General features: G+C 40.6%; 1 protein-coding gene and 1 long non-coding RNA gene across 2 annotated transcripts in view; both read left to right on the top strand.

The window, feature by feature from the left end:
* The window catches only part of LOC309860872, a 35,519-nt gene extending 28,155 nt beyond the window's left edge, over positions 1-7,364 (top strand). Inside the window, exons 2-3 of the long non-coding RNA XR_014309680.1 lie at positions 1,513-1,605; positions 7,211-7,364. This is a non-coding gene — a long non-coding RNA (uncharacterized lncRNA). The remainder of the gene's footprint in view (positions 1-1,512; positions 1,606-7,210) is intronic.
* FBXL7 (F-box and leucine rich repeat protein 7) overlaps positions 1-23,357 on the top strand; it is a 363,919-nt gene that overhangs the window by 225,186 nt on the left and 115,376 nt on the right. The gene's annotated exons all lie outside the window — the stretch shown is intronic.

The following is a 23,357-nucleotide window of genomic DNA, read 5'->3' as shown; positions in this document are numbered from 1 at the left end:
TGTAACCTGACCATTTGTGATCCGTGTGTAAAATCTAACTGTTGCTTTGTGTTACTGTACAGTGATGTCCTGAGTGGCTTTTAAACTGTTTGAAGCAGGTGCCTGGGTGGCTCAGTCGGTTAAGCATCTGCCTTCGGCTCAGGTCATGATCTCAGGGTCCTGGGATCAAGTCCCATGTCGGGCTTCTGACTGCTCAGTGGGGAGCCTGCTTTTCCCTCTGCCCCACACCCTGCTCATGCTCTCTCTCAAATAAGTAAATAAAATCTTTTTAAAAAATGAAATGTTTAAAGATATCTGCCTCCTTAAATGGTCTCAAACTTCTCTAATGTTTAAGAACTTACTTTGGATTTTAATCTGCTTTTTCCGTCTGGCTCTAATTCTGCTACCAAGTAGGTTTCATTGTTCTCACAGTGATGCGGGCTGCAGCCCTTCTTCTGATCTGCTGTGGACTTAAAACTGGGAAGCCATAGGTACAGCTAAGAGCATAAGACAGTCCTAGGTGAGAATCCCAGCCTTTGCACTTGCTATCTGTGGGTTGAACTTAACGGCCAGTACCTGGTTTCCTTGTGCCTCAGTGTGTATCATCTCTAAAACATGTTATCAACTATCTGAACAATAACCTAATTATGAATGTGCTATAATTATTTAATAATTTAGCTATAATAGCTAATAGCTATAATAATTATAGCTATAAAATAGCTATAATAATTATAGCTATAAAATAGCTATAATTATTTAATAATTTATATTAATAACTCAGAATTTTCTGAGTTTTTATAATAGCTAATAGCTATAATAATTATAGCTATAATTATTTAATAATTTACATCAATAACTCAGAATTTTCTGAAATACAAGAACAAACAGGCTACAATTTTGGATCTCTTTTTTGGATCAAAGTACCTTAACATCTGCAATGTTCCAGTGTGTTCTAGATCACTGAAGTTTTGTTATGGGGTTGGATCCAATTCCATTTGTGTTCAGTCCCATAGGAATTCCTTCGGGGAAAAGAAATCCATGGTAGGGCCTGAGTGACTCTGTAGGTTGAGCCTCCGACTCTTGACTTCAGTTCAGGTCTTGATCTCAGGGTCATGACATGGAGCCCTGCGAGTCTGCTCGTCCCTCTTCCTCCCCCTCTGCTGCTCCCCTTCTTCCCCACCATGCACCCATGCTGCGTGCACCTGTGCATGCACACGCATGCTCTCGCTCTTGAATGAATCAATAAAATCTTTAAAAAAAAAAATAGAAAACCATGGTAATCACGTCCTCTTGCCACATATATTCGACAGAATGATTTTCTTTCTGTCCATCAAAGCTTTATTGCATCTTAACTCCCATAGGTTTCTAACTAAGGAAGGTATTTGAAGTCAGTTTGAAAATAAAACATGTAATGCTTGGATTCATCCCCCTTAATGACAATTTTAAACCAAAGACGGAGTATCAGCATATTGTTGGAAAATGCTTAAAAGATAGAGGAAGTGACACCATATTTCACCTGCTGCCCATCCCCAGCGTGAAGACAAGACCTGGACTGGGAATATTCTTCCATCTGACCACAAGATCCTATCGCTGTTCTTAGGCATATCAACAAGAGTAGATGGAAATGTAAGTGTACAAAGATGTGTTCTCCCGTCTTTTTCTCCTCCCTGAGATTGAGTGGCCCCTTTTGGCTAAGAGATACGCACGATACAAATGAATATTAAAAGCACGAGGAACGTGCAGAAATATGAAGGGAGGAGGACAGAAGCTGATGGGGCCTAAAGCCAGAGAATGTGCCTAAGGGGAGGAGGGATGGATGTGAGCCCCGAACTCAGAGAGCGTAGAGTTAGGAATATACGTCTGGACTCTCAAAGCAGACCAACTGGGTCCAAGGCCCAGCCTTGTCATATCTTAGTGTGTGGGCGTGGCAGCTTCAGTGTCCTCATCTGTGAGGAGGAGTGAACTGTAGCATCTGCCCCCGCAACGTTTGTGAGCTTCGAGTGAGAGACGGAGAGTATCACTGGTACCAGCGTGCTGAGCACAATGTGAGTGTTCTCTGTGCTTGGCTGTCTCACTGTCATCCATAGGAGTCCCTGGCAAACTTTTTCTCTAAGGGGCCTGAGAGTAAATAGTTCAGGCTTTGGAGGCCAAGGGACAAATTGAGACTATTATCCAGGTACTTATATAATGGACAAATTTCTACAACGGTTTTAGTGACAAAATGCAAACTCTAACAATGTGGTGGAGTACAGAGTTTTACAATACAGATGCACTAATGAGAAGAATGAAATTCTTCCTGCAGAAAGATGACGGTTCCCTGTCACCAAATCTTTGTGCAGATGTTCAGCTGTAAAAGGTGTTCTGAGCACAGGGGAGGGCTATACAAAAACACATCGTGGGCCAGATACGGCCTGAGAGCTCTAACCGGAGCAACAGTTCCCAACACTTACGATCTTGCCATGGAGATGTACATCATGGAGGACGGTCAGCGATGGGACACACGCCCATAGGGAGCTCCACCAATTACTCACTTCCCAGTACCCTAGCTGTAACCCCGCCCTTCTGTCTGCCCCACGAAAGAAATAATCTGCATTATAATGAACATAGTGTCAAGTGACACAGACACGTATCACAACTGATCATGCCTAATCATTGTGTTGTGACACCAGATCTTCTTTTTTTAAGAGAAAATTGTAATGTAGGCTGAGAAGGATAGCTTTTTCTTCCTTGGTGGGTGGGGGATGAGGAAATGGAGATGCAAGCTCTGGGGCCAGGAGTAATGCATTTCCTCTGACGCCCGGTGGCCCCAGTTCTGTGCCCACTGCAGACTCTCCCTGACTCTTATACCTGTAAATCCACCTCTGCCTGGATCACCAGCAGGAATCTCAGACTAATCCCATAATACTGACTCATTATCAAGATTCCAACCCGCTACTTCTTAAGTCGATCCCTTGCACTCCATCCCTACAGGCATCTTCCTGGACCAGGAAGATGGACTACTTCTAAAACATGCAGTGGCGTACCTCCTGGTTGGCAAGAAGTCCACATTCCGTAATGATGGTCTTCAGGGCTCACACGCTGGGACTAGAACCTACCTCTTCTGTTCTCTGTGTAAACCTATTCCAGCATCATCAAATTGCCAGCTCTTCTCTAAAAAAGCCTCATTTCTTACCTCCATTCTCGCTCCTGCTGTCTCTTCAAAGTTAGTTCTCCCTGTTCCCAGGCCTGGAGGGTCTTCCATCTACCTCCTGCTTTCCGCCCACTGCCAGAGTTTGCCCCACTATCCTGTGATCCCAGCAGTGGCTTGGGTACATATGCACCTGCTACACTGAATTGTAACAGTCTTTTGATATGTCTGCCTCTTCCCTGCTTACCGAGACCCTTGAGAACTAGGACTGTGTCTGCATTTTTGTATCCTTGGACCAGCGTTGTATTAAAGTAGGCACTCAGTAAATGTTTGCCAGTTTAACGGACCCTCCAGAACTGGCTGGCTGCCATCACCTTTCTGTTGGCTCCCCGGCCACAGGACGGAAGGGCGATCATCAAGGAGGAACCGGCAGCCTAATATGTAAAAGGCTGCTTTTGAGGTTCCACATTCATTATCAAGTGCATGTGATCAATTTAAAATAAAATTGTTCCTATTTTATTTACTTACTACTTTTTTAAATTATTCCTGTTTTAAACTTGACTCTCAGTATCCCTGATGGAGCCTTCCTTAGAACATATTTGCTCTTCCCAAATAGAAAGAGGGATTAATGACTTTCCTATCAAGTTATTTTGCTTCATATTTGATTTTTCAATTTTTCTCTACCTTCATCAAATGCAAGAAGTGGAAGGGAAGAGAATTGAAGTGTTAGACACTAATAAAGAACTCAATACGTTGTAAGCCCCCACCCCTTGCTGCCATGACAGAGGACAACCTGAGAAGAGGCCAGTTTTCTCCTGAGCAGCCTTGCTTTCCCTCTCACACCAATGTGGAACCTCCAAATAAAAAACAACTCTGTTTTTACTTTTTTATAAAGATTTTATTTATTTATTTACTTGTTAGAGAGAGAGACAGAGAGTACAAACAGGAGGAAGGGCAGGCAGAGGGAGAAGCGGGCTTCCCGCTGAGCGAGGAGCCCAGTCCAGGACTCAGTCCCAGGACCTTGGGATCCTAACCTGAGCCAAAGCCAGACACTTAACTGATGAGCCACTCAGGTGTCTTAGCTCTCTTTTTAAAATCTGTAATTTTTGTCAAAAAAAAAAGGTTACTTATGTTATGAAGCAATTTAACGCTGTTTTGCTCAAAGGATAAAATCCATAGCACACCACAGGACCAAAACTAAGATTGGACACAGATTTGCTCATTTGAGTTTGTATCTGGATCCAGAAAGGCCAGCCCTTCCAGCGTGAGGAAGGCTACAGCTCTGCAGAACTGCTCCCTTGACCCTAGAAGCACAGTGGATGCTTAACACATTTCCCCATAACTTGGTTCTGAAAGCTTAGGTCAGAAAACATGGAGGCCGTAAAACCGGCAAGCCCATATATAAAGACCAGGTGAAAAATTTGGAGAAGGTTCATACAGTAAAGAGTATGAAATATAAATACTTCCTCTAAAATATGTATCGATAAGTGGAGAAATGATATCTATAATTGCTTGGAGAATTCGTAGTCTCATCACTTCCTGCTTGCCTTGGCCAATTAGTTTATTGTTATTTTCAACTATTATTTTCAATTATTTCATTATTCTCCTGGTTATATGTAATGACCAGTCTCCAATATCATGTGGCACAAAGATAAATATTTCATGACAAGAGTAGGTGCTGTGAAGAAAAGCATACACACAGATCATATTTAAATAAACCGTAATAGTGCTCATGACTAGTTTCAATTGACCAAAAGAAATAATACACATACACGTGGCAAGAAATGCTGGCACGTTCGTATAGTTTTCTACTTTTTGTCACCTTTCCTTTGAGAACAATTATCCTTCCTACCTCTTCAATATCCTAACAACTTCATTCGGAAGATTCAAAATGTCCCATTGCTTAGGTTAACAAGTCACAGCGTACCCTGAGTCAGAGTCAGAAATCTTTTGTTTGGAAGGGAAATGAATACCTCAAAGCTATGTCGTCCTTTTCTCAAGTGTTTTGACGCCTTCTACTCTAAGGACAGTGGGAATTCTAAAAGCAAGTATCTATCATTTGCTTAAAGAGTAGATTGTCACACACGTGCTAATTCTTAACCCTCGGAACAGAAATAAAGTGTAGAACATGCATGGAAAGCAGAGAAGGCCACCTACAGTTAGAATTTTGAATAATGGTGGGACGCCTGGGTGGCCCAGTTGGTTAAGCATCCTGCCATCAGCTCAGGTCATGATCCCAGGGTCTGGGGACTGAGTCCCACATCGGGCTCCTTGCTTAGCAGGGAGCCTGCTAGTCCCTCCTGCCTGCCGATCCCCCTGCTTTTGTACTCTCTCTCTCTCCCTCTGATAAATACATAAAAGTCTCTTAAAAAAGAATATAGATTTTTGAACGATGGTAAACGTCATCTTCTGAGCTTGCGCGGTCAAGTGTGACCATACAGACATCCAGGTGAACTCACAGCGTGTTGCCGTTCTCTGCTAGCACCGAGCCAGGAGACTCCCTTCAGCCCTGCCCCTCCCGCCCCGCTGTGCACTGTGGCTACAAAGGTGCCCAGAACATCAGCTGGAGGATGTTGGTGTTGACTGAGCATAGAGATGTGAATATACGTCCAAGCCCAGAAATGTGGGCAGTTGGATTCACTTGCCTCCTACTTCAGAACAGGCAAGCTTCAATTTATCAGAACAGGGAACAGTGGAAGAGTCGATAGGATGCATCGTTTAGGGAAATGCACCCAGGTATTGACCCAAAATATTGGCGTCATATTGAAATCTGTTTGCCAAGGTTATAAATCATTCTCGTTCCAGAAGCAAGCAGGCAGCAGGGCATAGAGGCGAGGAGGGTGCCTGGGGAGCCCAGGCTGCACTTTCTGCTGCCCTGCCACATGGCCTCTGGCACACGACTCGGTGCTGCCAGCTGCCATCTCACAGGGGCATGTGTGGTCCCTGCCCTTCCAGGGACCACCAAGCACTCTGTACTGGAATATTCTAATAAATGATACTGTATCTACTTAGCTAATTATCACTATTGGAGCATATATCTTGAATGCATCCTTCTGGAACCTTCAAAATCGACCCACTATGGTATGATGAATATACATGTCACATGGAAGAAAATGCTCCAAAGGAGAAACGTAGCATTCTCCAAAGCAGATGCAGAAATCCCTCCTTAATCTCGACTGTATTCGTCTGTAGCTTGATCATCTGAATGCTTTTTATTCTGAAATGTATGTTTATTGCTGATGTAAAAGAATATGAAGCAAATTAACAATAGCAAATCAACCATTTAAACCTCCAGGTACCACCTCGCAAAATAAGTTTAAAATTTGAAATGGCACATTCAGAAGACTTTAAAACAAATGGCTCTGTTGTCACTGCCTCAAGATAGTAAAATTTTCTAGCTTTAAAAATATTTCATACCCAGATAGGAGGAGGCAATGGAGTTGTGATGAGTAACACTGTATCAGTGATATTTTCCTGGTTCAGATCAACCCACTAAGGTCATATAACATGTTACTATTTGGGGAAGTCAAGTGAATGGTGTCTGAAACACCACTGTCGTGATTTTGAAAGTTCTTTTATAAATCTGAAGTAATTTCAAGACTTAAAAATATTCCATGAATGAGATTTTTCACTGTCATATTTATCTTCAAATAGGTCAGTTTAGAGAATTTTTACTATAGTATTGATTTCTGATTATTATTTAACAATCCATATGGAATCACAGACTATTATACCTGTATGGACTGATGCAGTTTTATTGGTGGAGGAAGGATGAAAAAGTAATATTTAATGATGAATTATTAGGTGCCGGGGTGTAGCCAACTCTTGTTAGCTGTCTCCCAGTAGGAGTCAGCTTGTTCTTTCTCGCCACGTGAACCCTTATTTTGTGCAGAGTCCCATGTGCCTAGCCTGGGTGATAGTTCATCATGGTCCCTGACTTCCCAAGCTCCCTTGCAGCTGGGATGGCCCACACGAGCCAGTTCTGGCCAATACGATAACACGAGAGGATGTAGGAAATAATTCTAGGAAAACTCTGCTTTCCTGAAAAAAGGAACAAACATCTGATTCCTCCCTTCTTCCCCATTTTACCTACCTTGAATACAGCTATGATGTATGGAATTCTGGCAGCCAACTTGTGACCATGAGGCAGAGTCCAAGAAAACTACAGAGATGCCAGGACCAAGGTGATAAACCAACCAGCAGCTACCTACCTCCAGAGTTTTTGATATGGGAGGAAAATAAACTCTTACTAGTTTAAGCCAGTGTTGTGTTTTTTGTTACCTGAAGCTGGAAACACTTACGATTTACTTAAAAGTTTTAAATGAAATATCTCATTTCACCTTCACAACCATCCCTTTGATATAGGTGTTATTCTTATCCTACCCATTATACAGATTGGGAAACCGAGGCTTATGAAGATTAACTAACTTCCCCACAGTACTACAAATGGGAGTGAATCTATGAATGGAATATAATGTCCCTGGCTCTAAGCTTCCTTCCTTTTCCAACACACCACACCACACTGCTTCTATGCAGTGATTTGTATACACTGCAGGGCAGTTGAAAATGCTAGAGTAGGAAACTTGCCCAGAGTTACCCAAGTAGGGATAGTTGTACCAAGACAAGACTCCAGATTTCCTCAAAGCTTGGCTTTCTTGTTTCTATATAGCTCAGCAAGTAAGGCATACAAAGAAACATCTATATCTCTGATAAAGTTTTATCATCCCAAACCCCTGTGGAAGGGTCAGACCTAGCTTTCATCCCTGTAGCTACGTCTTCTCTGCAACAAAATCTGTGTGAGCAGCCTGAGGTCCTGTGGTCAGTCATCAGTGGCCCATCAGCTTCTTGGCCCCGTGCTGGTCTGCTCTACTGTGTGACATTTGCTTTCACCTTTTAATCATTGGACGCTTTTCCCTAAACAATACATCTTATTTGCATTTTTACTTTTCAGTGCTCTGATAAATATGACCTTGTTCTCCCTGAAGTGGAAATGAAATGCCTCAAAGCAGTGGAGGAACACAGTTCTGAATATTTATAGTTTGACTCTAGTTTTCATTTTTTTCTTCTTTGTTAGAAAAATAATGTGTGGCACATCTCTATTGTGATGTTACTTTCTTGGGTAAGTACTTACTGAGTTCGAGCTACACTGGGGATATTATCAGAAATCCGAGAGGTGCTCAGCAATACCTTGGGGTTTATAATGAAGTCTGAGAAAAGAACAGTTTTCAGAATGCTACACCTGGGAGAAACTCTGGGAGTTGGGAGATCTGATTCCAAACTGGTTGTGCTTGGGAAAGGTCAGGGGCTACAACAGTGGAAGTCACCATGAAGGAGGGGGCTGGGGTATTATTGTCCAAAAATACTGGCAGCCTCTCCCATCAGACCCTCCCTTATTCCAAAACCACAGTTACCTGGACTAATAGAAGAAAGTCAATAGATAAGGTAATTTTAAAAAAGAAACTATCCATAAATGAACTAAAAGTCTTATAAACTGATAAACTATGTGTCAAAATCACAGGAGCAATATTAGTGCACATTCTCCATACTCTTACTTTTCTAGCAGCTTCCACTACCTCTTCTGCTCCTCTTAATGATACAAGAAAGTTAAATCCAAGAGAGATGTTATGTGTCCAGGTTTACAGGTCAGAGTGTTGTTCTCGTCTGCAGGCTGAGATGTGGGATACTTGGTGTATCCGTGCGAGGAGGGGCTGGTGGTTTACAAGGCTGCCCATCTTCCGTGAAAATCCTGCTCCCTTGGCAAAGGAGCAACCAAAACTATCTTTCCAGGGCATGGAAGACAAGTAGTTAAACTAAAAAGGCTTTATTTATACTCATCACCAAAAGGCATGATTGAAAAAGCATGGCTTTGGAGTCAGATATTGTTAAATTAGACCCCCTGGCTCAGCCACATAAGCTATGTCAACTTGGGCCAGTTACTTAGATCTCTAAGTTTATTAAAATGAGAATAATAATGCCCTCTTCGTAGTGTGATTGCATGAATTTAAAAACATGTTGGCATGAACTAGAGCTCTGTGGTTAGCCAGACTCAATAAATGATTGGAATTAGTGGAGGAAAAAGCCAGTTCCCACCAATCTTGTATTCACCACTCTTTTCCTGCCCCCAGATACCCTTCATTATTCCCCTTCTCATTTCCATATTGACTCTTTCTATCTCTGGCTTGACATATATTCTTTTAGTACCTCTTCAATGCTTGGAAGATCTTGGTCATGACCAAGGGCTATGAATAAAATGTGACCCTTCTTTTTGAGTTCTAAAATGCTTGTTAAAAAATTTGACATTTAAACAGAAAGAAAAAACCAGATCAGTTTATTATTATTATTATTATTATTATTATTATTATTATTATTTTAAACTTGCATTGCTCTCACCAGTTGCACCCAACCTTATTGAATTGTACTTCACTTTAAATATTTTGCCTTAGGCATATTTTTTTTCAAAACTCAAGAGGATTTTCAAAAAGTGAAAGAAATTATTAGTGGCCTAGAATTCCATCCTGATTGCCATTGTTTATTAGACAGCAGAGTGGGACCATATAAATAAAATGTGTGGTTTATAATGGTTCTATGTGGTCTAGTCTACTTGGGGGAAAAAATGGATGAGTAAAGGAAGGACCTACTTATTGGATGTCCCTGTCAATTTAAGGAAATGGCCAAAGAAGGCAACAATACAGAAGTCCTAACACTCAAAAAATATATCCATGTTATGTTATTTGCTTTCCTTTCCTTTTCCTTCCTTTGCACATGGATTTTTCTGTGTGTATTGTATTAGTTTTGGTTTTTGGCTTTTGGTTTTGGTTTTGGTTTCCCCCCCTTTTTTTTAACTGCTGTAACAATTACCACAAATTTGATGGTTTTAAGAAATGCAAGTCTTACTGATCTGGAGGTTAGAAGTCTAAATCAAGGTGTTGGCAGGTCAGCATTCCTTCTGAGGCACTAAGGGGAGAACATTCCCTTGATTTATTTTTTCAGCTTCTAGAGACTACCTGTATTCCTTGACTTATGGTCTCTTCCTCTCTCTGTCATCACACCTTCTTCTCTAGCTCTGACCTTCCTGCCTCCTTCTTATAAGGACCTTTGGGGTTACATTGGGCCCACCCAGATAATCCTGAGTAGTGTGATCATCTTAATATCCTAATTTAACCAGAACATTCCATTTAACATTATAAAGTAACCTATTTGCAGGTTCCAGGGATGAGGACATGGACATCTTTGAGAGGACATTAGACAACCTCCTACATATATTGAACTAAATAGGGTTTTAATTTCAGATTTTACTGTCGCCCCCCCCCCCCCGGGTTCCTATTTCCCAGTTCACCTGGCTATGGCTCTGGACTTCAGAATCCTTTCTCACCTTTGTGATTTCCATCTCTGAGTTTGTCATGTCTGCACCATAATGTGGAGTCTAGATTTCTGACAAGACCTGCCAAGTTTAACCATTCATTGTTTTTCTGTGGAGTGACACTTTAATGAAATGATGTTAACCTGGTTGTAGGGAGAATTTCAACAGTCTAAAAAATAATAAAAAATTTAATAATAATCCCTGACTAATTACCTGGCTCTGGCCCTTCCGGAGCCTGGCTGTTGAATATAGAGGTGAAGGCAAGGTGTGTTTGCAGTTGTCCATGGTCCTGAACTGCCCTGTATGCCAGTGTTCAGTTGTTTCTCTTGACCTTGGGACACCAGGGTCTCTGATCCAGTTTCACTATCTTTTCCAGAAATTCTGAAGTATATGAGAAAAGAAGAAGTTATATCTGTGAAGGGAACTTAGTGAGAATATATAAAGTAAACATCAGAGCCCTTGATAGGTTGCCACAGAAAATATGAAAACATTGTTTGACATAATTTTCAAATATTATACTGACAAAAAAGACCCACTGATTGACCATTGCATAAATATCAAATAACTAAAGGGAAGTAGAATATTTGTGTATTGGACAATGTAAAGTGTCATGCTAACCTCTGGATAAACAAAATAGGCAAATATTAGTGATTATTAGTTCAATTGCACAGATATGTTCAAAATTCTTTTTTGCTTGCGATTTGCTGGAAAATACTACCTTGTATAATTTGTTACATGTAATTTTATGTCGTGCATTTTTAAGGACTTATTTTTTATGGGGTGGAGGAACAGTGGGAGAAGGAGAGAGAACCTCAAGCAGACTCCATGTGGAGCCTGACTCAGGGCTCCATCTCAGGACCCTGAGATCATGACCTGAGCCCAAACTGAGTCGGACACTTAACAGACTGTGCCACCCAAGCACCTGTCATGAATTTTTGACAGCTATCATGTTTCTTGAAGTTACTAGTGGCCCTTACTCCACTCTTCTCTCTCCTCTCCCACCCCTGCCCATCCCCACAGCCCCAGACACCATGAACACACACCATGGTGGGGAATGTGCCTTTCCCCAAATTTTTCCCATTCTTTCCATCCTCACATCAAACACAAACTATACTTTTGGTCCTTGACCTTATCTATGATATTCATTATTCATTAGTTCCTCATCTTGGAAACCTCCATTCTTCAGGGATGGAATGGAATGGGAATTCGAATGGATTTCAGGTGCTGGATGTCTGTGATGCACATTATTTGATATGGAAAAAAAAACACACAAAAAAAGTGCTTACACATTTGTCTCAGCTAGTTTCGAACTTCAGTGGGGTTGGAACGCAGTATGGACTGGGCACTTCTGCTGCACACACCTTTGGATAAATAAAAATAAGATGAGTCTTTATACATGTTGACAAAGCTGGTCAAGGCAACCTCATTGCAGTTGTACTGACAGGACTTGGTGGTTGTTCTGGATTCCATTTGTGGTGGATATTTACTTAGACACACGGGGATTGGGGGGTGCAGGGGCAACCATAGTCTGGTTATATCATTTTGTACCTAAAACTACTGGGTGTCTGGGTGTTTACCTGGTAAAGCTTTAAACAGATTTCAGTTTTTATTATGTCTCAGGATTAAAAATAGACACCTGTGATGTATTGTGAGTTTCCTTAATTTAAAATGTGAGTCAAAGTTTTGTTCTTGTATTTAGTAGTAGTAGTGGTAGTAGTAGTAATAGTAACAGTAGTAGTAGTAGTAATAGTAGTAGTAGTAGTAGTAAAGTAGAGTGATAACTAAATAGATGCATAAATCTGAATCCAGAGCCCTTTATTAAGCAAAGCATTCCAGGAAGAAGTCATGGTAGATGCCCACCAAGGCGGGTTATTACGTGGTGAGTGCACTACGCTTGGCTGCAGAATTAACATCGTACAGAAAAGTGTGGTAGATTTTATCCTAATTGCTGTTACCCCCCAAAGCCCATTTTGCTTACAGCACACCTTCATTTTATAGCTAGTTAATAAAGAAGACCATGGTTTAAAGTCTGTGTCGCCATGGAAACAACCAATTATAAGTGCAATCTGAAGACATGGAAGAGAGCTGCCAAAACTCTCAGGGAAAAAAATGATCTGGGTTGGCAACCTACAAGAAACATTGCCTGCTAAAAGCTTTTGCCAGCTTCCCCTCACACTGGCCTACAAGTTTCTATCTGAACACACATCTTGCACCCATTTGCCGAGCCCTGCATCTGTAATACATTCTAAAAGGATAATTGTGTCTGGGGCTCAACATATGGGATGGTGAGGCAGGAAGAAAATTCTCACATATTTTACTATAATTTCTCTCATATGTTTCTTATAATTTCATGGCACTGACATCAACATGAGAGAAAGAAAAGAACCTCTCTTCTAAGTTCAGAAGTGTATTCCTAAATTGTATCTTAAATACACTTATGTTAATTGTTTATACATAACAATATGTAATGTTAATGTTTATGAAAGTGAGAATTATAGAACTTTATTGAACTATCAAACCACAGATTTAGAGTTTTGGTGTTTAACCCTTGTATACTTGTGGTGCTCTAATTATACTTCTATTTTAATTTCCACTTCCTAATCACTCTGTACATTATTATGCTTTGTTTTCAGGAAGCTTGATATGGAAATATAATGCATTTCCAAAATAGAAAATTAAGTTGAAGACAATTCACATTAAAATATATTCACATACATCATTCCGTTCATCCTATTAACCACCTTGGGAAGAAGGATGTTTTCATATCCATTCTGCATATAGAGAAACTGAGGTGTAGAAGATTCCAGTAGTTACTGGAACTAGGGGCAACCCCCCACCTGTATCTGTAGACCTAGCACGATGTTCACTCAACAACGTGGCTCCCTGCAAGCTTAAAATTAAATGCACCTGGGTGTCAACCTTTAGTATGTCAAATAATGTAGCTTTTAATCTGTGCTCCAAGAAGTGTTTATAGCTGAGACTCATCAATTAGTAGTATACGGATACCATATTCCCTATAGTCCACCTGCGTCTTTCTTTTATTTGTAGTTAAGTGATTGGGAAGTAGAAGAGTAAAATTGACAATGATGGGAATCACGTTCAATTAGCACAAAATGGTAAACAGCTGCTGTGTTCAAATCTTGTTACAGGATTGTCAGACTTACAAAATGACAATACACATGGCACGGTTTTGAAAAGTGAAAGAGAAGCTGAATCAAAATTTAAAAACTTGATACATAGAACTTCTGGGTCCTAGGAGACACACAAGAATTTCCCTTTTAAGGAAATGGACTATATATAGTGTGCAAACCCCTATTCTAGTTTAAAAAAAAAAAAAAGTGAATTCCAAGGTTGAATAACCTTTTTTTCTTATATTGGCACGGTACTCATTTGTGCAAGAAGCATTATTATTGTTGCACTTAGTCTAGGGCAACACTAATTATCTTCTCCATAGCCATGCTGGGGGAGTGTGGGAAATTTGTCACACAGTCTCACTCCCCTCCCCCATCTCACACCAACCAACCAAACGAAATAAATCTACATAAAAATATTTTGAGAAAACATAGTATTTTGGTTTACAACTTTGTTCAAAATTAGTCAAAATTTGCAAGGGCAGTCAACAGAGATATTCCCCATATTTTATACCTAATTAATACAAAGGCATCCTACATCAACTTATGAGATCTAAGATGCTTATCAAACCTTAATTAGGCTCTCTCAACAATAAGGGACTGTTCTACAACTTTCACACCCTCTAGTTTATTTTAGGTTATTCAGAGGCTATTTCTGGTTACAGTTATGTTTCATCTGTAAACTCTGCCCTTTCAAATGTCCCCCCACTCTCTTCAAACACACAACCCAGTTCCTGCATAAAGAGATGAGTCCATGTCTTACTTTACCCAGAGAATGGACTCTTCACTTTCTATCCCAACTTCTCTTTTTTTTTTTTTTTTTTTTTGCCTTTCTCTTCATTTTTCCAGCTCTCAACCCTGAGTGCACATATTTTTTAAAGCCTTTTTTAAACGGCTTTTAAAAATATACCATTGCCTAGACCCATACTAGACTGGTTAGTTAAGAGTCTGGGCTGAGAACCACTGACCCATTCTTTTTTTCCCGAGAAGTAACCTCTTCTTTGTCAAAGCCAGATATCAACCCGTGGTCAAGAGCATAACTTGCCTTCTCAAGGGCGCTGCTTCCTGAATCACCTATCTTATCCTCATCATTCTTTTCCAGTGGTTCGTTTTCCTAAGTCTGCCACGTTCTCTTTTCCAGTGGTTCATTTGGTTCATCCTATGTCCTGTGTATCTTCCCAAGTTAGTTCAAGTGTCATGACAGATATGGTGAATCCCTGAGCCTTCATCCCCTGACAACTGCAGGTGCTGTAGTCAGCTTTCTAGTACCATTGAAATGGCTTCAGAAACTCATGGTTCTAAAAGCCAAAGAAATGAGAAGCGATTTTAGCCAGAAAGAAAAATGGACCGTGCCTTAAAGTACATACAGAAGGATCATCCCACCAGGGATATAAGATCTTACAGTTCTAAAGTCCTGCTTCTCAAAATCAAAAGCATGTTACTACCTACTAAATCTGGTGATATGAAGTTCAATGTGTCAGGTTACTCTTAATTGACTTTGTTTTTCACTTACCTTGTAGGCAAAAATCCTTACTTATTGATATTGTCAGCAGTTTATGACATATATTCTTGTGTTGGGTCTTATTACTATGTCTAGAGCTGAGTAGAAAAGCTGTGTATGGAACATGGAAAAGAGTGGTGTAGGAGTAATTATTCTCCTGTCTGTCACAGGGAGTGCCTTTTTAGGAAATGTGGTTCCCAGTTGTTGAGTTCCTGCCATTCTGAGTACTAAGGAAAACCATCCATGACCCATTTTTAAAAAGTGTTTCATATCAGTTAGATGAAATTTTACTTGAAAAAATACTGTTGAGTATTTGAATCATAATTCATACAAAATAAATTTGAATATGTATTTTGGAGCATTTTTAAGTTTTTCAGATACAGTCAACAAACTAAAGACAATTTAAGTGTAAACAATAAACGTCTGCATGGTCTTTTTTAAAAGTGCTTAAGATTTGATTTATAGCTTTTGCCCAAGAATCATCATGGAAAATCTATTTGTTCTGTAGTGGAACTCAATAAGCATTTTCTTACTTGAAAAAGCAATTTCATTTTAAAGACAGAACCACTTACTCTTAGAATACTTGTTTCTTCAGTAAACATTTCTGAAATTTCCATTTATTGCTCTTCTCTCCCCAGACCTAATCATCCCTACTTCAATTCCAGATGTCCTACTTGTGTTTGTCAAAACATGTATTTGAAAACCAATTGCCACATCATGTGGGTATTGAGTAAAATAAATGATTTCTCTTTGGCTAGTCTTCCTTTGGAACTTACCTCCAAGGGAAACCTGGATCTACAAAGAAGCTTGGGGAAGAGGAATAATTGGGTTACACTTTCCATTGCTGTGTCTATTGTTTTTACTCAAAACGAAGCAAATTCTAGTTGGTTTCACTAAATAAATAGCAATATTAATCGTAAATTCAGTATATAATCACTGGTTCAAAATAAAAAGCTAAAGATTAGCTGTGGTAACTTGCTTACATTTACTGAACTTAAGGAAGCCATATGTGTGTCCTAGAAGGAATCTCAGGTAGAATCCAGGAAAAAAATATATGTGTGTGTGTGTGTGTGTGTGCATATATTTATGTTTTGATATTATATATGCATATTTTACATTATAAATCATTTGAACTCTACTAATTCAGAATATGATGTAAGTTATAACTGTGCAGTGATTACCTGCTTATTTCCTAGTGGGGAAAAAAAACAATTTGTTAAGTACATTAACCTCATAAACCAATTTCAGAGGTACTAACACGAAGGAGTGGGTTTTAGAGGCTTGACAGATCCACATTGTGTGTTCAACAGGCAACTCTAAAATAGGAGGTCAGTGAGTTCTATCTGCTCATTAAAGCAGATGGAATAGAGTCTGGGAACTGTGGCTGGAATTACTCTACAAAAGATAAAAATGATTTTTCCTTTCACACTTATTCTAAAACTTTGTTCTTCTTTTAATATTCTGAAGAATTTAGTATAGAAATGAATGAACTGGAACTTAGTATACAAATGAAAGGACATGGTTTATATTATCTAAATCGAATTTAAATTTAAAAAAATTTTAAATGAACAGACAAAAGCAGTCATTTAGCCAGATTTTTAAACAGCTGACTTTGCCTTTCCCAGGTTGCACCAAATAGTCAGGAAAATTCTGTTCCTTCTTTCTTGTGCAAAATCTCCTTTGGCTGTTAAAGGGACTACTGCTCTGATTCAATTATCCTGAAACTATTGCTGTTCATGCTGTCATTATCACCTTCTTAGACTTTTGGCCAGGCATATTTTTAAGATATGCTGCATATGGGGTTGCAGCAGTGATTCCCTAGATCTCCTTTTATTCTCTCTCTCCCCTGTGCCACAGTGATCTACTTCCAGTCAGAGGATTGAGGACTCCAGGAAGGATGTGTCCAGCAGGAATTGGTACTAAGAGTATACTGTAATGTTTGATATATTAAAAGAAGTTCTACAGTTCTAGTAGAGATCAAATCTGTGATAAATAGAAAAATAATTAGAAAATTTAAGCAACTGATAACTACAGAAAAAATAAAGTATCAAAAAATAAAATGCAGTTATGCACTTATTGTCATGCACATCACAATCTCGTTGATGAATACTCTTTCCATACCATTGAACACTGGTTTAACCAAAAAGTACAACCTAACTACACTGGGAGGATGGGAAAAGGAGAAATGTATGCGTGAGTGTAGGAGTGTTACATAGTAGAGTACAATGGCATTCCAGTATGAGGGGCCACTTCAAGTGTCAGAAATTGAGAAATACAGAAGTACTTTGTGAGCATATTCTTTCAAGGTCAATCACAGGTGATTTACTGGAGAGTTTCAAGCCACTGTCTATGGGAAGAAAATTTAAAATATATAAATACATTTTTAGAATATGTAAGAATCTTATTCTGTTGTTTAAAAACAAAAATTTTGAATGTGAATGAGAAACCAGGATGTGGAGACCATATATCCAGGCATCCCTTGACAAGTACTACTCTAAGGGCGGATATGAAATGGAGCAGATGCTGTAGACATCTGAGGACTTGAGGGAGGACCTTTCCTTTAAGTGGACAGACTGGAGTGTGCATTTCTTGCTGATAGGATTGAAAAGTTGAAATGGAGAGATGGGTAACACAGGAGAAACAAGGAAGACCACAGAAGCAAAATTCTTGAGAAAATAAGGGAGGATGAGATCGGTCACCAAAATGAAGGCATTTGTGTATGGAAGGGTAAGAGATACTTCCTCCATTCTAAGACAGAAGTTGGGTTTGGGGAGGTAGCCATGGGAAATGTTTGAGAAGAAAAGATACCTAACAAGGAAGAGTGAATTTAGGAAGGAAATGTAGCAGGGTTGCCAGGAAATATTGAGACTCTGTTATTTGCAATCATAAATTTAGAGTGGAACAAACTGTTGTATGATTTTTCTCCAGCAATATAAATCAGCTAGTAGGTAGGCACAGAAAGGGTGGAAAGTTAGGGCAATGAGATTTGGGGTTTTGGCAGGTGAACACAACAGCAGAACAGAGAAGCAAGAAAGTGAAGGTTTTTGTGTTAGTGACAGTAGTGCTGTCCCAGGAAATCCAGGCTCCGCAAAAGAGGAAGAGACAACAGAAGGTGGATGAGGAATAATGAGAAAGTGGTGGGGTTAGTAGGAGAGTATCAGGAAGCATGAAGCATTGGAATCATCCCCAGTACATCATTCCCAGCACATGAACTGGAGATTTATGAGGGGTGGTAGAAAACAACGAGGTGGTGCAGCCCCCAGAACAGAACCTGGGTGTGATGTTGGGAGAAGATAATGTTTGCTTTGAGTCATTTGTGAGTGGGAAAAACCAACATGACAGTGATGAGAGGAGAGGGTGGTCTAATTTTTCAGTACCAACCTCAAAGGCACATGACATTGTAACAAGGGGGATAAATCCTTGAAAGGAGTAGCAAGAAGATCAAGAAGGCTACCTACCCCAGCTCATGGCCTGAAGGTCAGGGATTTGGGGAAGAATATTTTGTTCACTGGAGAGGGCATCAAAGGAAGGAGTGTGCTCAGAGGACAGGTCTCAGTTAACACATGGAGGTGAAGGGAGCACTCAGCTTAGTTAAGGAGGCAAGGCTGTGTACTGGATTGTTGACTAAGGGCACCAGCAATCATGATGGGAAGGCTAAGCAGGGAAAGGGAGAGTGAAGTTCAGGGTCATGAGACAGAATTTATGCAATGAGAATGAGGACTATCGGATTTCCCAAGGAGCCTGGACTTCTGACAATGGCTACAGTAAACAGCAGCAAAGTGGGGCATGAGGCATTATCAGCTCTGATAGTATCTAGCACAGTGACCCTAAAACATTAAGCTTAGTCAACACAGTGGTGACTGTTTCTCCACAGTCCACATCACTAGAGCAGTTCTAGCTGGACACATTCTCCATCTCCTACAGAAAACATTGTTGCTGCCTTGGTAAAGGTTACCTCAGAGAACATGACAGTGTCATGCTACATGGACGTGTGAGAGAGAGTTGGGGGTGGCAAGGGCGACTGGTCCCCACTCTCACTGGAAGACCTGGGCAAGTCAGCAACCTTCCGTGAGTCCCAGCTTCCTCATTAAAGAACAAGAGTAGAGAGCCCTGGTTAAATGTTCATGCTTATACCTTTAATATATGAACACATGTTTGTAGCATTTCTAAGTTAAGGATTTGGGCCCCTTATTATCAAACAGAAATGCTGAAGGATACCAGGCTTATAAAGAAACCCACATGATGGGCTTTATTTTCTGACATACATATTATGATGCCATTTATAACTGAGATGCTGTTTAAGTATCTATATTCAAACATAAATATAGCATATATATTATTATTATATATAAATGATGGAGGTGATACCAATATTTATATCTATATAGGTATCATTTTGTGCTTTTATATTCCTATGCTTTTGTTCCTTCAGGCATATGAGGGTTTGAGGGTTGGGTGTGCCTATTTCCAGGTGTCAGATCTGTGGACGTGACAAAACCACCTTGTCTCACCAGTCCAGGATTCTCTATAATTCTCTGCATTTCAGGAAAACAGTTTATAAGTTATGAGGTTTAAAAGAATCCCCTCTTGGCCTTCACAACTTCCCGTCGCCGCATGTGTACAGACATCTGGGGGCTCTGCACTGCTCTCACCAAACAGCCGTGCCCTCTGTGGCACAGGGAGAAGCCCTCCACCATCCACGTGTCCCTGTGCATGGCGCACAGACCCACACCCCACTCTGGACATCTCAGAGCATGGTGCGGGCTTCTAGAAGCAACCTGGTCCCTTCTGCTTCAGGTCGGTTTTAACTTCAGCCTGGCTCCTTTGCAGTATTTTATACGCAGAAGAGAAGCCATAGATGAGAATGATGTCTTCGTCCATGCTGTGCTTCCAAGAGTGTAAACCAACAGCTGCTTCCCCACTCTCAATTAAAGGAAAGAAGTGAGCCTCATACATGGAATCTTGAGCCCCTACTATTAGAAGTCACGTGCTCCGTGGAAAGAAGATGAAAAGTGATGTGGATTACCGTGTTGGAAGTGGAGATAAACTTAGCAAGTGGTTGTATTACCATATCAAAGAGCGCGCTGTCCCAGTGATAATTCTTGGGCAGAGTAGATTCAAGACAATTTTTATTAAATCCTTTCCAGCCCCAGCTCGGTTGGGCTGCATCTGGTATATATTGTGGCCTGTTTGCTGGAACTTTGCAACAGTGTGAAATCCCCAGCTTCAGCTGGAGCAGCACGGGGCTCTGGGGGCCATCGGTAACACAATGGCATCTCTCAATTTTCATAATCAAGAGAAAATACTTTATGAAAACAATATTTAATATTGGAACTGCTCCACTTACCTGATTAATCGGACGAGACTGTCACTAGGAAGTGGGCAGTGAGAAGCAACGTGCAGAAATAGTTTCTGCTGGAGACCAAACTTTCTAAAACCTGCCTTCTCCTGCAAGTGCTACTAAATGCAGAGTCCTCACAAGTTCTAGGCTTTTGGGCTCCTACACGTGATTCTCTACTATCATTAGAATACTGAGAAATTAAAGGTAGATGGCATTAGAGATACTTTGTGGGATTTTGTTTTTTCCCTTCCTTCCTTCTTTCTTTCCTTCCTTCCTTTTAACAAATACAATAAAAATGAAATCATACAGAACTTGCCATGACTGGACAGCCAATAAGTAGGACTAGAATTCAAGCTAGTTCTAGCACTGTCTAGATCTCACACTGCTTTTGAGTATCATTCTTGTATTTTCTGATACCTCCTGTTTTCTCAGGTCCCTCTCACATTTCCCGTCCAATTATTGTGTTCTTTAAGTGTCATCACAGAATTCAAGACTTGGTCAGTCCATGATATGCTTACCGTGCAAACTGTCTCTCTCGTACTCGGAGGGTCATGCAGTATCTAATAAAGGCAGTTGGCAGCCATGTAGTTGTACACCAGAATGTTGTTTGTGGTTTGGCGTGAGTTCAATGTGATTATTAAAAAGTGAACTAGGCTTGTCTGTAGATACCCTTAAGCTAGTGTCCAAAAATTGAACTTGATTTGACTTAATCAAAAATGAACTACCAAGTACATATTATGCATAAGGAACCTAGAGGGACAAGCAAGTGCGGAGATAGGTCAGTGGGCTGCAGAGTGGCCTGCCCAAAAGACAGGTCCACATTCAACCCACCAGAACCTATGAATGGAGCCTTACTTAGAAAAAAGGTCATGGCAGAGAGATGTATCCTGTATTAGTTTCTTAAGCGGCACGACAGATTACCACAAACTGAATGGCTCACAGCAATAGAAATGTGTTGTCTCCCAGTCCATGGGTAAGCAATGTCCCTCTCTGCAGGGTGGTGTGGTACAGTGGACAGAGGGCGCCCTCTACAGTTGGTGTGCTGCTCTGGACTCCTAGCCATGTCACAGCCCGCCTCGTGCAGGAGGGTGGGCTCTTGCACTTATGTGAGTCTCATTTCCCTCAGCTCTAAAATGGAATGTCACCTGCCTTGCCAGATTTTCAGACAGATTAAAAATGAGTTATGTCGAAATGCAGAGCACAGGTTCAGTGTCTTAGTAGGTACTCAATAAAGAGTAGGTATACTGAATGCTGTGAACTGCAATTTAGAATAAACTCGTAATTGGATGTAACAAGTTTAGTTCTGGGGTTCTTTGTTCTTTAGTTCTGGGTTTCAGATATTCTGTTGTCTTTATGCATTTTCGTCTTCCACAGAGAACTGGGTTTTGATGATCCAACTAAAAATGATTTTATTCCCAATGTAAGGCATCCATGTGGCATATATGCCTAGTCATGTACCTAAATAGTAAATACTAAATATTTCACTAATGCATATGTCATGGCCAGGTGCCCCCTAGAGTCCAGTAATGACATGCATATGTAGAACATTCAAACAGGGTAATTGGAAAGAATTTACTAGAGGAGCCTTTATAAAGTAGAGGGCAAAGCTGAATAGTACCCTGGACTAGCTTCTGGGCCTGTCAGAGCAAAAGCAAGCATACTCCTGGGGGACTTGCCAGGCCAGGGAGGGAACTGTAGTTGTGTCTGAAGGAGAGAGCTTTATTGTAGAAGAATGGATGACTGGGGAGAATGGCAGATAGTCAATGCCATGACCTCTCCCTTCTCTTGTTCTTTCTGTTTCTGCTGGTCTCCCTTTGGTCATTTCCAGCCAGAGAGCAAAGGAGCCTTGTTTTGTAGGCGTAATCATTAGGGGCCTGGATCCTGAATATAGAGCAGGGCACAGACGGTTCCAGAGTGGATCTGGTGGACCAAATACAGAACATGACTCCAAAGAGTATCCCATGAGAAAATCCGGTGAGTATCTACTTTGTAAGGACAATAGGTAATTTGGGTTAATGATTAAAGAGAGAATCCTTTTGTCATCTGGAGCTTTACTAAAAGCTAATCATTGTGATATGGTAGTAGTGAATGGCGGGAAGATGTTACATATTCATAAAGGCAGGAAGAGTAACAGAGAAATGGTTTGGCCATTTAGTGTTGAAACATATTATCCTTGACCCCATAACTGAATGATGTTCAGCAAGTACCTTCCAGTGAGAGGAAGCAGTGATGCGGGCATTTTCACTCTGCTTTTGTCTTTCGGTTTGGTTTGGCGTGCATTCATTACACACCAAGAGAGCCACATGTGGCCACCTATACCTCACTAAAGCTGAAAAAAAAAAAAAAAAAGAAGAAGAAAGTATTCCTTTCTCACACCCCACCTGGAATCGTGAATACTTGGGCTTTCAGATAGTCAACTCTGAAATGTTTCCCAGGATGCATTACGGACATAACTGGGACACTGTGCTATCCTACCTTTCCAAAGGGTGGACTGTCCTGAGAAGAAACAGACCGTGCTGGGTTGTCCCCGGCCCATGGGATGGGGGGGTTGGATGAAATAGGAGCGCTCTTTTAATTGCTTAAGGAACCTCTTTACTGTCACCAAAGTGACACCAGTTATGGTGCCATCAACATCCTCGTTGACACTTGCTATCTCTTGTCCTCTTGACCACAGCCATTCTAACGGTTGGGAGGTAGCATTCCACCGTAGTTTTGATTTGCCTTTCCCCACTTACTAGTGATGAAGTGAGCTCCTTCTCATGCACTTGTTGGCCATTTGTCTGTTTTCTTGGGGGAAATGTCTACTCAGGTCCTTTGTCCATTTTTTAATTGAGTTATTTGGTTTTTTGCTACTAAGTTGTACAAGTTCTCCATATATTTTGGACATTAACCCCTTATCAGTTACGTGTTTTGCAAAT

This window comes from Mustela nivalis, assembly GCF_964662115.1.
Source record: "Mustela nivalis genome assembly, chromosome: 3".
Classification (NCBI taxonomy): Eukaryota; Metazoa; Chordata; class Mammalia; order Carnivora; family Mustelidae; genus Mustela; species Mustela nivalis.
Note: the sequence above shows the minus strand (reverse complement) of the source record. Positions and strands in the feature narration are given on the sequence as shown.